This window comes from Micropterus dolomieu, linkage group LG07 (genome assembly GCF_021292245.1).
Source record: "Micropterus dolomieu isolate WLL.071019.BEF.003 ecotype Adirondacks linkage group LG07, ASM2129224v1, whole genome shotgun sequence".
Classification (NCBI taxonomy): Eukaryota; Metazoa; Chordata; class Actinopteri; order Centrarchiformes; family Centrarchidae; genus Micropterus; species Micropterus dolomieu.
This window is the reverse complement of record NC_060156.1, coordinates 9,852,882-9,867,518: the sequence shown is the minus strand read 5'-3', so window position 1 is coordinate 9,867,518 and position 14,637 is coordinate 9,852,882. Positions and strand designations below refer to the sequence as shown.

At 39.5% G+C, this 14,637-nt stretch overlaps 1 long non-coding RNA gene across 1 annotated transcript in view; it reads left to right on the top strand.

Annotated features, from left to right (window-relative positions):
- Nucleotides 1-679: 679 nt before the first annotated feature.
- Nucleotides 680-14,637, top strand: part of LOC123973558 — a 73,704-nt gene continuing 59,746 nt past the window's right edge. The window contains exon 1 of the long non-coding RNA XR_006825641.1: nt 680-962. This is a non-coding gene — a long non-coding RNA (uncharacterized LOC123973558). The remainder of the gene's footprint in view (nt 963-14,637) is intronic.

The following is a 14,637-nucleotide window of genomic DNA, read 5'->3' as shown; positions in this document are numbered from 1 at the left end:
ACAGGTCCATAATTATTTTTGAGCACCATTTTGATAAGATGCAACAATTTTAAATCCTACAACAGCTATCCAGTCTTTTGTTTTTCATTTAGTGGTCATTTCCAGATTATATCCAAATTATTTTGGAAAAGTAGCCTACATATTTATGATTCTTGCCATTAGACCATCAAAATGATATGGCCTGCTCTGTGTATGTTAACCTTTAGCAAACGCTGTTGATCTACAATTTTTGCAAGAATAATCTTTTATCTTGAAAATGCATGGTTGGTTGTCATCATAAGTAACATTATCCACTATCACCATATAATACATAATATGATCCCCACACTCACATCAAATCTGAATTAATGAATGCCAATCAATAACTTTATTTATGCTCTCTAGATTATGTGACCACTTAATATAAAAATGTTTGAATGTTGTTTATAATTTTGAAAAACTCCCATTGATGCTCTTCTGTCACTCTGTGTAACAACAACATCGGAATGGGAGCCTACCAAGCTAGTTAGCCTCAAGTTAAAATGACTGCAAAACAAAGCATTTTGCTTCAGTTTGTCAGCAGAAGGAGAAAAAGTTAATTCTCAAAGCTGCGCTGTGACCCGCGCAATTTTCCCTAACAGAAACGAGCTCAAGTAGCCGGATGTGGATGCTAATCAGGCCAAAATCAACATGCCAGCAGGCGATTTCTCCGGAGGCAGAGAGTTGAAGAAGTAGCCTAACTAACTGGACATAATTTGAAGCCCCAGTGACATATTTACCAGGATGAATGATGTCCTATGTACATGTTAAATTGTACACTGATAGTCCATCACTCTTCGCAACTGTCAGTCGGGTTCTGGCATGATAAGAGCATCAGAGGCGACACAGACTGAGATTTCTTCATGTTTTCCCAGAAAAACAAGAGAAATTACTAAATTGGACTTAAGTGAAATCATTTCATTGTCGACCCCTAGTGATCACAGGTAAGCCATTTAAGTTCTTTGTTGTCTGTTGGGTTCCTCCCTAAACTGTGGGCGAATTTTCTGACTGCGCCAATAATTATGCTAATGTGACCTTTCCTGTGACAGAGGCAGCTGGTGTAGTTCTGCAGGTGTGTCATAGGACGTTAATGTGGGAATTTAGTCATGGATCCGGGCTGTTGTTGTGTCCGGTCGGCTGGTTGAGGTGTGTTTGCATGTGTATCTGTATGGTTAAAGGCTGATGCACAGGTGCTGCTCATTGCTGTGGTTGCGCATTGGTTATGGGGAGTGCAAGGCCATGTTGCCAAGCCCTCCATCAGGGTCTGCCTGTAGTATTGTTTTTCACTGTGTTCCTGCTTGTGTCAGCCATAGTTGCATATTTTTGCAAAAATTGGCTCTACTGTAGTAAAGGGTATTTGCTTTACTGAAATATTTACTTTTAATATTATATTCATTTTAGGGTTTTTCCTATTGCTTTACTTTCCAATTATTACCACAGGGCAGATGATTACCATTACTCCATACACAATCTGTTGGCCTCTATTATCTATCTATGCATGGCCTAATGTTAAATCATGTGTGCTTATTTGGGTTGTCTTTGCTAGTTTCCATGCCTAGTATTTATTAGATCTATTACATTATTGTCAAACACACAGTCAGGCATATCGTTTCTCCAGATATGGAGAAAATTATATTGTGATGGTAAGAGTTGCTAATTAAGTTGTGTGTAAGAGCATCCTCTTACTCACGTTAAAGATTAATCAAGGACTCCAGCAGGCAAACTAGCATTTCCTCCTGTCTGCAAAGTTAATGGCAATGAAGTAAGGTTTTAAAATGACTTCCACTCATAGAATATACTAATAACATGTGAGCAGAGTGATAAATGAGACCAATTGTGGGCAACGTTGCATTTTAATTAAGCAGCAGTCTTAAATGAGCAGGCGTCATTGTTAAAGTCAACTCTACATTGCAATTATGCTGCTCTATTCATGTGTAACATAATGGCTTGATGGCAGTTCTTTGTTGGCTTATAGTGGAAGCATAATTGTGTCCTTTCACACATAAAAATGGCACATCTCAACTTTCTATTTTGACTCTACATATCATTCATAGAGGTTACATCCTGCCAGTGGATTACTGTTGGACTTGCACTGTATCTTTCTGCACAAATTTTTATTAAAAAGACTGACCTCCTTGAGGATGCTGATCTGTAGACAGTACTGAAGATCTGACTTTGCTGTTCTGACATCCCTTAGTACAAGAAAGTTATTTTATATATTTAAAAAAAAAAAAGTAAATAGCTGTTTTCCACTATTTCAGCTGGACATTTAAATTTTTTTTATTATTATTGTTGAAGATCTAATCTGTTAGCTTGCCTTTCTTTCATCTAATCTTTTGTTAACTAAGCTTGGTCTCCAGTGCCACAGAGCCTTAGTTACGTCTAGGGCCTGGTTTGAGAAAGATCCGAAGCGTGCTAGTTCTAGTTCTGTTATTTTTTTTCTTCGAATAACTTTAATTTTGATGTGTAAATGTATTTATGTAGTGAAATGGGCGATGTTTGATCTCACATGAGGATGAGCACTTCAGATATGTCATGGTATGCTACTTAACCAAAAGTAACCAAAATCTGAGAAAGCTCAGTCTGCAAGACAAATTCAGTTATCAGTGAAGAAATAGCATATAGAAAAATCGGATGTGGTTACTGCTTTCTTATCTTATGTCTGCATGTATAATGGGTTGTTATAATAGAAATGGCTCTTGTTATGAGATGGCTACTTTTTTAGGCTTTAACTTACATTACCCACAGTCTGCCTCCATCTAAATGTTGCTATTTGTGACTAATACACAGCATGTCATTAAGACTAAGGTTTTGTTCAGACTGCAGGCAAACAGATTTGTTTCTCAAATCAGATGTTTAAGACGGACGTTCTGTACTGTTATTTGCATGTGATCACATAGGATTTGTGTGTTTCGACATCGCCAACTTTCCAACGCATAAGCAAGAGAAATGGAAATCCATCATCCCGCCCTTTCAAACAGTCACACTGTCAAGTCGGGGTGCAGAACTCTTCCGTTGCACCAGACAAACTCAGTGACGGAGGAGTTCTGCAACGTGACTTGACAGGGTGCAGAATGGATTCACAGCAGTCTATCCAATAGATGTTGAGATATTTCAGTTTGGATCAAAGTGGCGGGCTGACCGACAGACGCACTGCCAGCTTGGCTGAAAACATATATAGATTGGGATAAAATATAAATATTTAACCATTTCATTTTGGTTACAACATTTTATCTCAAAATCTCAATCAATTTTTTCAATTCACATTCATGCACCTATAGAGAAACCTATTGATTTTGGCTATCATGTGACTGTTCTCTTAGCAATATCATTAGAATAAACTTTAGCACATTCTGCCATTGACATGGCAAACTGGGAAGATCATTTGGCCTTGGTGAAGATCTCTACTCGACTGAGTGCTTTCTCTTTCTTCTGTGCACTTAGCGTGAGAGACAAAGAAAGATCCCAGAGACCTTGACCCCTCAGAGGAATGAGCGCAAACTGTCTTTTTATGGAAAGATCAGACGTAGTTAATGAGTGTGCGTGTGTGTGTGTTCCTTTTCTTTTTCTATGTCTGCCTCTAAATTGATTTTTCATCTTATATCATCTAACCTTTGCATTCAATGACAAGAAAGCAACAAGAGATAGCTAGCTGTCTGACAAGAATACACAAGACATGAGCAAAGCAAGGCTGATTACAGCCATTATGTATCCACCATGTTTGAGTGTGTTCATCGGAAACTTAATCTGCTTTTAAATGACAATATGGCAATCAGTGCATGGCCATTGGCAGAAAATACAGCTCCTGCAATGAGTGTACCGTCATTGTGTTCTCTATGACAGTCTGCAGTGATTGGTCATGTGGGCTTTCTACATGTTTCATCACCTCGGCAGAAGAAGAGCTGATGATTGCCTCCACCCTTTTCCTTAACAAACAATTGTGTTTTACGCTGCCAGAGGAAGAAACACATTATGTCTTCTGGTGTCATCTTGCTTCATGATGCAATTAAATCTTCCAGCACAAAAGGATGATTGTAGTTTTCCTTACAAGTTCACAGACCCAAGCAGCTGCTAAAATAAAGCAGGACCCCTTCCTGACCTCATCTTTGCAGCATTTTTTCTTTATTTTTGACCAACAGCTTTTAAAAACTTTGAGATCCTCCTACAAGTCATCTCACTCTCATTTTGCCCTTCTCATACTAAAACCACAAGGGCCACTGAAGGTTGAAGATGTGTAATAGATGGTTGTAGAGTAGGGCCAGAGATTAAAACCTGGTGGGAAAACTGAGCAGAATTCCAGGTCACCTTTTCTGCTTTGGTCCACCACCTCTCTGCTGAATGGCTTTCACTAATATGTAAGCCATAGAGCCCGGGAAAGGTTTAGAGAGCAAGAGTGATTTTCATGAAACTCAGAAAGGTAGAGACTGTACACAGTCTCTTTTTAAAGGTGTCTGTAGGGTTAGGTTTACTCCAGCAGCACGGATGTGTACACTCATTGTGTAGTTTTTCAGTCCAACCAGGCACATCAAAAGTTCATTTGACTAACACCTTTAGCACAGGACATCAGAAACTGAACAAAGAAATCACCGTGTCACAGTGATTAAAAACCTCAAGATATTTTTTTTAATAAGGTCACTTTAGTTGTATGTACCACACAACTTTCTAGTGTGCTTTATAGATTTGTCCAAGGCCTTTCCCACCAGAAAAAGCAACCCATTGGTTGGTTGTTCTCGAAACAGCCCGGTATTGAGTAGAATCGAAACGTCTCCAGTCAAGCCAGTACTTCAATCGATACTTTTTGTTACCGGATCGCGGCATAAATATTTGTAGGGTTCTAATTGTAGCCAAACACTTCCTCTCTCATTCAAACATAAACTCTCACGCTGTAGTCTTTCCCCTTATAGGCTAATACTACCCATGAGGATGAACAAATTAGGATGAGGAGTGATCTGAAAACGTGATTGCTCTAAATGTCCTCTGCCTGGAGATACTGGGGAAATGAAAAAGCGTCCAGGTTGATTGATGCGGATCAAACGCTGGAATGCACACACTGCAGCACATGCTTTATTGTGAGCATGTGAAACAGTTCCTGCATGATCACTTCGTTGAAGAGGGGGAAAAAAGTACTATATTAGGGCCACTTTCATATGTGGTCCAAATCCGATACAGATCGGATCTTTTTAAATGCGAGCTGAGTGTCCAGACTCAGGTTGGAATTGATGCGACTTTGACGTCACTCTAGAGCAGCTGTTGTCACAAAAAGCCATTATTAAAAACGTGGCTCTCTTTCTCCTCTACCTCACTCACAAATTCCCTTTCTTACACCCGAAATCCACCGGATCTTTTCTGAGTTATGTGCATACTATTTGTCTGAGGGGACACAGTAGGGAGAGAGAGAGAGAGGGAGTGAGTTGTGGGGCAGTTGCGTTGTACAGCGCCAGAAACCGTAATAAAATGAACCGAAAGTTGTAAACACTTCTCATAATTCAGGAGAAATGTGACCCGTGAGAGGACAATGAAAAACGGGAGTCTCCTGTGAGCTAACCTCTGTTGCTTCTTGTTTAGTTCTCTTGTTTACTTCTGTAGCCTACAACACCGTGCTGCGTATGACGTCGTGTCATTCTTCTGCGCATGTGGGTCACTTTCAGGCCGCGGACAGTACACACTGGAGTCTGATATGGGCCACATTTACAATAATGTGAACTGTCAAACAAATAAAAAATTGGATTTGAGCATTAAGGCCTGCAGTGTGAACGTAGATAACGCAAATTGGCATAATTATTACATGGGTAATATTGGACAGAATACTTATAGAAAGCAATAAAAAAACATTTAGAAGACAAGATGTTGCTTTAAAATCTGCACGTGTGACTGCACCTTATGTCCTTCACTTTTGTGATCCAGCTGACGCATCCCACTTTGAAATCAGAAATGCTCACATTACAGTCACATACGGCACAGAGAAGGTGCCCCATTGGCACAAAGCAATTACAAAACCAACGCACACACACACACAAAGCCACAGTCCGCAGGCAGCCAAAGAGAGACAAATTACCTTCCTGTCAGATAAAATCAGACTTGACATCATTTAATTAATTTCAGTGTATATTAACATTTCTTATTGTGTTTTTTTTCTCTTTTTGCTGCTTCTCCGTCCTGCTCCCAGCCTTGTCCTGGGGAAAACATCAGTTTGAAAAATGATCAGCCGCCTTTTCTGTCCATTCTTCCAGGCACGTCCCCTCCGTATCTCTCTTGTCTATTTTTAATCTCAGTGGTGCTGTTGCGTATGAGATGTGCTCGGACTAAAGGTGTAATTTAAAGGGAAGACATTCTCCCCTATAATTTCATATAACTAATTTTTCCTGCTGAATTAACCTTGAAGGGTCTGTGACCATCTCGGCTCCCCTCAAACGTATGAGAGGAAGAAACGGAGAAAGGTTGTAGTTCGTAGTTCACTCCATCATGTTTATTCACAAACGGCATGCATAGCTACTCAGAAGAGTAGTTAGAACACAATTCAACAATATGGTTATCCAACATGGCTTGTAGTACCAACAATGTTTACCTTTTTATAATAACATGATAAAACAATAAGGATAAATCGCAACAACAAAACAAAAGTGGTAAAGGGTTACATATTTTGTGTATTACGCACCTGATTAGTATTTCATTAAGAACACAGAATTTTTGTTAGTGAAAATAAGTATAGTGGATTGTGCCAACATTTAAATGTAAATCACACTTTTGAGTTTGACTATTGATTTGAAAACTATTTGGGACTTAAAATAATAGTGTACCGCTAGTCTGCACTCTAATCTCTCTTGCTCTTGGCATGCTGATGCATAATGAGAGATGTGAACCCGCTGCTACGATACATTAGTCGCTACTAATACAGTGCCGCACCAGAACATGCAAATGTCCCATCACTCACTGTGTGAATCTGTGCACATGTCATGTGGAGGTGACCTTTTGTTTTTCTGCCTCACGCTGCTTACACTATAGGCAAGTTTCTGATATGCAGTATGAAACTATGCAGATTTCTCTACTGTAAATAATCATGTATTAACACACACTTGTACGCACTAAAAAACCCAATTTGACCTTTATTTTCTTTTTATTTACTTTCTTTTCCTAATTTACAGTATAAGACAGTGTTTCTCAACCAGGGCAGTACCGCCCCCCTGGGGACGTTCAGAGGATGACAGGGGGCAATGGAAGCAATATTTTGGAAAGAGGGGCGCTGAGATACTTTTGGGTGTTTGCTGAGGTGAAAGTTTTAAAGCCAGATTACACCAAAGATCCACAACAATAACAGTTTAAACGTCAACTACTTGCAAACTACTGCCAGTTAACTCCACTGCGACTGGACAAGACTGCTTGTATCGTAACTCTTCTTCTCTTCAGTGTTTCTGACAGCTGCTTGTGGCGCAGCTCTGCGCTGCCTTCACGGGAACGGGAAGTCAGACTATCATCTGTAAAATTTCACCCACATGGCGTTCACTGTGGAAACTGTGGAAAATGGACGCCCTGTTTCTTTTTTAAGAACGGTAACGCGTTCATTTCTCGCTGTCTGACTTCCCCTGAAAGCAGCTTCGTCCAGTGTCCAAGACCTGTGATTCGCAGCCAGTTTGTGCCCCAGCAGTAACGTGACATGTAGAGTTTTTATATAAAAATGTACCATCAAAAACTGAGGCGCTGCCTTGCCCTGGCTGGGATTGTGAGCTGCACTTTTTCAGATAACCTGAAGTCAACATGTGTGTGGATTTGTGTACCTGATCACAGGTGTTGTCGGTTAGTTTCGTTTTGGTGAAAAGGTGCCGCAATCACATTTAAAGAGTTTACTTCCCCAAATATAAGAACGAGGAGGGAAGACTAAATCACGTCTGTTGACTCAGCAGGGATGATATTAAATGAGTTGATCTACAGGTGAAACATATTTAAGTACAATATAAAGAATGCCTGAGAGCCTCACTGCATTATATTCTTTCATATTCATTTTGAATTGTTACCTAGCACCTAAATTTTGTGCTTCCCTTTATAGAAATAAAAACATTTCATTCTCTGGGTTCATATACAGTTTCTGGGAGGAAAATTTTTAATTAAATATAATCACTATTCACGTAGCTTTCTCCTTCCCTGGGAAAGTAATAAATCTGTAGTTTACCATTAAATTAGCCTCTGCTTTTTTCATGTTTTTAATAACAACAACAACAATTAATAATAATAATCAACAATATTCAGGGCAAATAGTCGGTCAGTAAGGGACCTGGATAATGGATAGGGGGGCACTGGGCCAAAAAAGGTTGAGAACCACTGGTATAAGAAGTAATAATAATGTGATGGACTGTGCAAATAATGTCACATTACATACATGAAATAGCCATAGATTATTCTGACTTTCCTCAAAGAAGTCCAGCAACCAGCCACGGTAGGGGCCTCATCGTGCAAACCACCTCAAGGTCCAACATGAAGCCCACATGGTTTCGGTTGCGAATCAAGCACAGTGTAAAGGCCTTACTTTAACCTGAAAGTAGCTTTAGTTACTTGAAGTTAACAGTACCTTGAGGATCTGAAGGTTTGAAACAGCCGTATACCTGGGTTTTGTCTGGCAAGATTACTTAATTGTTGCTACTATGGGTGGTGATGGCCCAGTGGATAAGACACATACCTTTGATGTGAGAGACCTGGGTTCAATTCCCTCTGCGAGACATCCACCAATGTGTCCCTGAGAAAGATACTTAACCCCTAGTTGCTCCAGAGGCTGACATATATAGCAATTATCACTAGCAATAAGTCGTTTGGGATAAGTGTCCAAATGCTAAATGAATAAATTTAAATGTACTACTACTAGAATTGTTTATTGTTTTTTTTACCTTTCGGTAAAAGCACAGCCACTGGAGAGAACAGACCAGCACTTTCCAATAGGGATTCAGTCAGATAACAAGAAATACACAGTCTCCATAAAAGGAAAAACTCTAATAACTCTGTATATATTGCAATGAAATGAGAGGAACTTTGTCTGTAATAACTGTCATATATGGGATGGATAACTAGCCTTTTTGTACAAAGGGAAAAGACATTTAAATCAGAATATCAATGTCTTGTATCTTCTAAAAACAACCTTTGCCCTACTTGCTGTTTTTATCAGAGCATCATACACATTTTCATTCCAGTGCCCAGCCTTTGACCTTTAAATTGCAGCATTCTTGATGTATAGGTAAAGTCAAGCATTGCGGTGCCCCTGTAAATGTCGTTTGCATTACTCTAATGATGCAGCTTAACAGAACAACTGGGCCTATCCAGAGTACTTTGTTAATTATGGTCCTTTGTGTAATTTCCTGAATATGGTCGTGAATCTTTTTATTCCTTCAGATATGAGGCATAGTCGTCGTTCTGCCTCTATATAGTCTCTTTCGTTTTCTCTACTTTTCTCCTCTACTCTGTTTGGTTCTCAGTTAATCCCCTCCTATGCACACAAAGTCACGACCAGACAGTCTCCCATCCACTCAACACCACCCAGAGATGGCACTATCTCTATCTCCCTAGCAGATTAAGGCCTTAGATTGCAGCACCATAAACAAGTACCTGATCAAAGCTCTCTGTCACGGATTATCTCCTTCAGAAACAATGTACGGTAGAATTGACACAGGTAAAGCTGCAAAATGTCAAGGAAGCTTGGTTCTTTATTGGTTTTCAGCTCAATTGTAGTACAAAAGTGTGAGAGACATTGTCTGGTTTTTGAAAGGAGGCATCAACAGACGTGCTAGAAAAACGTGTGAGGATTTCGAAAAGGTTTAGGGGAATGCTTTCTGCTGCATTTACCATTTACTAACCATCAAACCTGAGAATACATGTTGCAGAACTTTTTATAACTGACTATGATTACATACACATGTTGTACCTAGAGCCCGACCGATACGGGATTTTTATGTCCGATACTGATATTTGAGAATATCTGAGAATTTTAAAATCCGATGGTCTATATATCGGCCATTATTCTTTTCCTCCCTTATTTTAAGAAACGCATAACGTAAACAAAGATTATCCCTAACATTTGTTATGTTGAGACCTCACCAAGATACCATGATATAATGCAGTTTAAAAAGAAACTTTGTTCTTGTTAGAAATAGTATTTGAACAAAAGTACAACAAAATATATTAAAGTTTTGATAAATAAGAGTCAAATGTACAACTACAGAAAACATTTTTAAAATATCTGATTTATTATAAATTACAGAGTAGTACTACTACTAATGAACACTAAATTAAATAGTGTATGTGTTGTGTGGGCCAGCAAAACAGAAACTTTAAAAAAAATAATAATAATAGTTAATTTTCATGTTTAATCTTTAAAATAGTAAATTAAATGAATTAAAGATCCATCCCAGAGATGAGAGAATTGTTAACTATGACTGATAAATAATCATAAATTTTGTCTTTACCGGCTGCCATTTAAATTGTATTTATTTTATATTGTTAGGATTTTATTCTGTGTTTTGGTTCTGTTCTTTATCTATACTTTTTCATTACTAAATAATTACCTTTGTTTAAAAAATAAATATAACTGTAAAGTTTCAGCAAAGTAACAATATAAAATCAGTATCTCGCTGGAAACAAATGTAAAATAAACTATATTCCTAACATCAAAATACTGAGTAAGGACCTGGGACTAGGGTGCGTTCTGGAAGCGCAGCGGGGTTTTTTTGTCTGAGACGCTTTGGTTGCTATGACACATAATATCCGTGGAGGTGATGTGCTGCAAGTAGGCTACTTAATTTTACTGCATGTAAAGATTTTGCATGTTAATAACTAGCCATTCGCTGAGCTAGCACATGTGCTTGTGTAAAACCAAAACACATCTGTGGTGGATGAGACAGAGCAGATTAAAATATCGCTTGGTGCAAGTTCCTGGTTGTTGTACTCATGCAGTATCAGCATTTTACTAGTACTGCTGGTTTTGCTGCACTTACAGTAACAGGCGTAGTTACAGTCAACTTGTGTAATCTACAGTGATCTTTGCTCATTTCACTCCGAGTGTGTGGATTTGTGAAGTAGTATTGTGTCGTTCAAAGAACGTTTCATTCATTAGACCTAATCGTGTGTATGACTCGTGAGGAACGGGTTGTCTCTGTGAGTGATTCGTTCATTTTCACACATGCGTGAAGGATCTTGGAATCTTACGTTCACTCGTCACACGGCAGCTGCCTGGGCTCCGTCAGCACAGGAAACAGAATTGATTAGTTCACGACTCTCAACTGTGGGTCTCTAGGTCTGAGTCGTTCATTTGTCACGTGACAGCTACTGTGGAGCAGGAATGAACGACTCGTTCAACGCTCACATGGGTCCTCCTCAGTCTTTCGTTCACTCGGCAGGCTGAGTGACTGCCAGCGCCGGAGAATGACAGGCAGGTCGGCTGTCAGGTAACAGTCACTGGACTGACATTATATAGCTATTTTGTTAATTATGTGACATTTTATAAAGCATCAATCAACAGAGCCGTGCTGTTGTTTCACAGCTCGTGACTGGTGAACAACCTGCAGTGTTTGAGAGCGATGTGCTCATGTGTGTTTCTCTGTCTGTAGAATCCGGACCTGATGTGGCCCATTCTGAGTCCAGACCTGCCAAACTGCTGCGTTTATATGTGTTAATATTTCTTTGTTCCTCTCTCTGTGCTGGAGTTCTTTAAGAACTTGGTGGGTTGATCCAGATTATTATTAAATTGGTTGAATTTTAATAAGATTTTGTTTATTCATATAGTGTATCAAGCTTATTACTTCAATATATTTACTGCAAATCTGATATTAATATTTTACTCATGGATAGGGATGTTAGGCTGCTGTACGAATGAGCACTTCAGAGATAAAGATAGTAATTATATACATAAGCCTTTATATGGCTGGTCTGGTTGTATACTCGGGAAAGATTGTGAAAATGGAAGGATTTAGCCGGAGTAGTGGTGATTACATATTGACAACATTTCTGTGGTTTTTACATGGTTTGAATTTGGTTGTGGGACCAGGAGGGTTTATATAATGATGATATACAGTAATCAAAAGGTGAATTTGTGCATTATACTTTGTCAAATAAAGCAAGCCAGGCAGCCTTCCATGTTTGAGAACGGCGCTGTTTTTTAATCTGCTGCAGCGGCGCAATAACCAGCCTAGGTCAAATTAACGAAATGACTCAAAAAAGATTAGTTTATTTTAATGAACGAGATTTCAATGAATGAGTCTGTCAAAAGACTCAAACTTGCCATCACTATTGCGAAGCTCTGTTGAGACAGGAGGGGAGGGGCTGTGGTGTGGTGGCTCGCTCGTTCTATTGGCTACTTCCGCACAGTTGCTATTATTTGTGACTTCTAACCAATTAGCTAGTACTGTGGACGGGACATTGCTCACTTTAAGGAAAGGGAAGGAGAGAAGAGGTCAAGTAAGAAAAAGTAGAAAGAAAGATGCACAGTGCTGAGCAGGAACACGCCAAAAAACAGAACATTATTAGAGCTGAATTTATCTTACTTTGCTATTGTTGATTATTCTTCTCATTAATGATTTTGTTTGTAAAATGGCAGATCCAAAATCCACAGAAATGCAGAAAATTCTGACATTGTCTGAACCAGAAACCATTTTTGCAGTATAAATAACTGAAAGATTTATTGATTATCAAATGTGTTACTGATTGCAGAGGGAAATATTCTGCCAGCTCTTTCCTATAATAGCATATAGGTGTTTTGTGTTTACAGACCTTCTACTAAGTGAAAACTATCAGAAGAGGGTTGCCCTTTCTTCCTCAAATTAAAAATATGAGTTCTGCTGTGTCCATCTCAAGGAAAATATAAAAGTAGGGAAGGACACTCTGTGCTAACTTCTTTTTTTCTCGTTGGAAGTGGGTGTTTCAGGATCTAATTGATGAATAGCAGCCATAACTGGGAGCTGCGTCCTTCAATTGAACTTTAATTCATATGTGCATCAATCATTTCCCCCCTTTTATAACGTAATGGATACTCACAGCTCTGATTACTGTACGTTTTGTCCTTGTGATGTGACTGTGTGTGAGTGTGTGTGTTTGCGGGTGTGTGGGTAAGGTAAGAGAGAGACAAAGGGATTGCAGGGATTTTTCACTGCAAATAGTAAACAAGGGGCAAGGAAATCTCCCTCTCCACGAAAACATGCCCCCCCCACCCCCATCATAGTTATGTAGTAAGCAAGGCCTTGCTTAAAAACACACTAATTGAGATCACACAATCACATTATTGGGACTGACCTTGTCTTAGTGGTCAAAAACCAAGTCCTCAAGGTAAATCATTAAATTTCAAGGTTAAATCTTTTTCTTGGGGGGGTTAATTGTTAGGGGTGGCATGTAGTAATTATATTAGGGTTAACGTTAGTCTCCACGGAGTTGATGTAAATCAATGCAATGTCCTCTTAAGTGACAAAAACAAGTTTCTGTTCTGAACTCATGGTGATAACTGTGGTTGATTATAAGATTTTTTTGTAAAGGAATAACAATCGCATCAAATGAGTAAGAGCAGCGCTGCCTCAACATTTGGTGGCGTGGCTGTCATTAAAATACTAAATTGCACTTTGACAAAGTAATGCCAGCTCAAGGTCCACTTGCTAACGTTTTTCAAAGCTTTTAGCTTTCAACAATCACTTGGTCTTTATCAGAGTTTGGATTATTGTCTAGTATTTTCAAAGTTTGCGTGTGAACAGGTCCATCTCTATGACAAATGAACAAACATATGTGTTAGTGAGCACTTCTCCTTTGCCGAGATAATCCATCCACCTCACAGATGTGGCATATCGAGATGCTGATCAGACAGCATGGGTATTGCAAAGGTGTGCCTTAGGCTGGGCACAATAAAAGGCCACTCGAAAATGTGCAGTTCCATCACACAGCACAATGCCACAGATGTCGCAAATTTTGAGGGAGCGTGCAATTGGCATGTTGACTGAAGGAATGTCCAACAGCGCTGTTGCCTGTGAATTGAATGTTCATTTCTCTACCGTAAGCTGTCTGCCAAAGCGTTTCAGAGAATTTGGCATCCAACCAGCCTCACAACCACAGAACACGTGTAATCACACCAGCCCAGGACCTCCACATCCACCATCTTCACCTCCAAGATTGTCTGTCTGAGACCAGCCACACGGACAGCTGCTGCAGCAATCTGTTTGCATAACCAAAGAACTTCTGCACAAACTGTCAGGAACCATCTCAGGGAAGCTCATCTGCATGCTCATCCCCCTCATCAGGGGCTTGACCTGACTAACTTCGCACAGCCATTGAAGAGGACTGGACCAACATTCCACAGGCCACAATCAACAACCTGATCAACTCTGTGGTCACACCAGATACTGACTGGTTTCTGGACCCGCCCGGACTCCCCAATAGTGACTGCACATTTTCGAGTGGTCTTTTATTGTGGCCAGCCTAAGGCACACCTGTGCAATACCCATGCTGTCTGATCAGTATCTCGATATGCCACATACCACACAAAGGAGAAGAGCTCACTAAAACAGATTTTGACAGATTTGTGAACAATATTTGAGAGAAATAGGCCTTTTGTGTACAGAGAGAAAGTCTTAGATCTTTGAGTTCAGCTCATGATGAATGGGGGCAAAA